Source organism: Dermacentor andersoni, chromosome 9 (genome assembly GCF_023375885.2).
Source record: "Dermacentor andersoni chromosome 9, qqDerAnde1_hic_scaffold, whole genome shotgun sequence".
Classification (NCBI taxonomy): domain Eukaryota; kingdom Metazoa; phylum Arthropoda; class Arachnida; order Ixodida; family Ixodidae; genus Dermacentor; species Dermacentor andersoni.
In genome coordinates this window covers 70,408,360-70,411,119 of record NC_092822.1, presented here as the reverse complement: position 1 = coordinate 70,411,119, position 2,760 = coordinate 70,408,360, and the positions used below count along the sequence as shown (strand labels likewise).

Genomic DNA, 2,760 nt, shown 5'->3' with positions numbered 1-2,760 from the left:
AAAAGCTCAGTGCCATTTCAGTTTGTGAAGCTGGATGACCAGCGAGCCTGTGTATGTTGGACACTTAATGGCTAAATCTGAATTTGCGGGTGTCAAACGCCGTACGCACATAAATGACAGGCAAGTCACAGCTAGTCGCTCCTTAACTATGTAGAGCCTCGGAAGATGCTGATGCACCAGAGGGTATATATAGCCATGTGTTTTTGCAAAACGTGGCACGACATCTTTTACTAAGGAATCGTGGAACGTAGAACCGAGTTGCACCTCACCGGACTCCGAGGGTAAACGCTGCGTCTTCATAGCCAAGGCGATCATGCGTTAGTCGGCGCCCCTCAGTGCAGTAATGGTTGTGAAGTAACTCGCAAATCACAGGCGGTCACAAACAACACTGGTCACACCAAATTGGTTCCCCACAAGCTAGCTCCTTTGATTGTATTTGTACATATATTCGAGCGAACGAAGGGACGCCTCCCCAGCAGCCGGATAAAACTAGACACGCGTGTTGTTTCGGCGGGACCGCCGGCATGGGTGAGCGGAAGGCGACGAAAGGAGTACGCAAGCAAGCGCTTCGGACGCCGACAAAGAGGGGGCGGTTCGAACGCAGGCATGGCCAACGCTGCTTGAAGCATAGTATCTCTTCTTATCAACTTGATATTGGATAGGGGTTGTATTTGGGCCCAAGATATTAAGCTTGCTTTTGTGAGTTAGCGGTGTGCTTGAAGACTGCCTCATCTCCGCCGCGGGTCAGCCCGGTATTGCACTATCTGCGGGATCGGCCCACGTTTTTAGTCTACGGACGTCGATCCACTGGAAACTAGCCATATACATCTTCGCTATAAAGTGGTGCTAAGCATGATTGGTCCAGTTGATCAGGCTTTTAACAGGCTCGTTTTTCTGTAGTCCTGGTAGATTACCACTCCAAGTGCCCTGAAGGTGATTTCTTCAGTCACGTGTGAAGCTGTTATGCTCTCCCTAACCTTAGTTTTCAGTCGAGGAGGGTTTCCTGATGCTATTGTGTCCGACAATGCACCACAATTTGTTTAGGCAGAGTTTCAAAGCTTTCCGAAAGGAAGGGAAATCAAGGTGACTCCTTTGGTACAACTATGGATAAGCCATCGGTTCCGGGGATTACCACCATGTGCTTCAAGCCAGGCACCCTCAGGAAAAGTTTTCCTGTACAAACGTGATTGCTTTACACTTTTGCTGACAAAGACGAACATTGCAAGCAAGGGTGGCAATCAGGCACAGAAGTACGATGGGGCTTTCTGTACGCATTCACCCAGCGGACGTGTTCATTTCATATGGTGCTCAAGTACTGATTGGAGCATCTGCCTCCTTCTCATGCGTACCGCAGTCCAGTGAATACGAGCTTCAGTAGCAGATGCAATGGATTTGCGCACTAGATGGTAGCTTATAGGACACACCCCTTATGATCTGCCCTGTATTTCTGCCGTTCTTCATCTATTTTACTTGTTTATTAGGTTGGTCACCTCTATGAACCTTCCACTAGCTCACCGCCTAAATAGGTATGTACTTCAAGTAAGCAGCTATAAATGGAAGCACTTACATTGGCCATTGTCACTGTTATGTACCACACAGGCTCAAGCAATGGCTGCACCGTAGTTTCCTAAGTTATTGTTACTAAACTTTGAATGTATGCAACGCAGAATATAAGAAACGGATTGTCATATTCCTAATATTGACACGTGTACTTATCTTTATCGGGCAACCACGTTTCGCCGCCTAACAAATGTAATCGCACAGCATGGGACGCGCCTGCATGTATCCGAAGTTTCTGGAAAGTTATCGATGCTTCTATCCGCTGTCTGTTGTCGTCGAGACTTATGTTATCTGATTTTATCACCTGACGCGAATGGTGTAGAACTTTGTGGAAGGCACGCGAGTCCGAACGATTAGTCTGGAACATTCGACGACTGCTCTATAAAAGCCGACCCGCTTGACCCGCAGATCAGATTTTCGACGATCGCCGACTGTGTTCGCCGCTTTCGTTGTGCTATAAGTGTAGCCTGTTTTGTGGGCACAGGTTCGCCCAATAAAAGCTAGTTTTGTATTCCACCGTACTGCTTCTTTCTTCACCGTCACTACCACGTGACATCTGGTGGAGGTGCTTTTGGTCGTGATCCAAGCCCGGACCGTAAAGAGAGCACCAACGTAATCTCGGACCATCGAGTAAGCCGTCGTCTACAACAGCTGCCTCCGGAACACGGACTTCTACCTGAGAAGACGAAGAAGATCGTGGCCAAGACAACCCCAATGGCTGCCCCAGCGACCCCCGTTGTCCTGCAACAACCTCGGGACCCACCGACCTTCCATGGAGCAGCAACTGAAGACCCGGAATCCTGGCTGGAGACGTACGAGCGAATCGCGACTTTCAACAACTGGGACTCCGACGACAAGTTGCGGCATGTATACTTCGCCCTAGAAGACGCCGCGAGAACGTGGTTCGAGAACAGGGAGTCGACATTGACAACATGGGACCTGTTCCGTACCGGCTTCCTGCGCACCTTTACAAGCGTCGTGCGCAAGGAAAGGGCCGAAGCTATGCTGGACGCCCGAGTGCAGCTACCAAATGAGAACGTTGCCATCTTTACGGAAGAAATGAGCCGTCTGTTCCGCCACGCCGATCCGGATATGGCCGAGGAAAAGAAAGTACGCCTACTCATGCGTGGTGTGAAGGAAGAACTTTTCGGCGCAATGGTACGAAGCCCACCGACGACCGTAGCAGAGTTCCTTCGCGAG

At 49.8% G+C, this 2,760-nt stretch overlaps 1 pseudogene; it reads left to right on the top strand.

The window, feature by feature from the left end:
- The first annotated feature begins 612 nt into the window (after positions 1 to 612).
- Positions 613 to 786, top strand: LOC126528678 (U2 spliceosomal RNA; annotated as a pseudogene).
- The last annotated feature ends 1,974 nt before the right edge of the window (positions 787 to 2,760 follow it).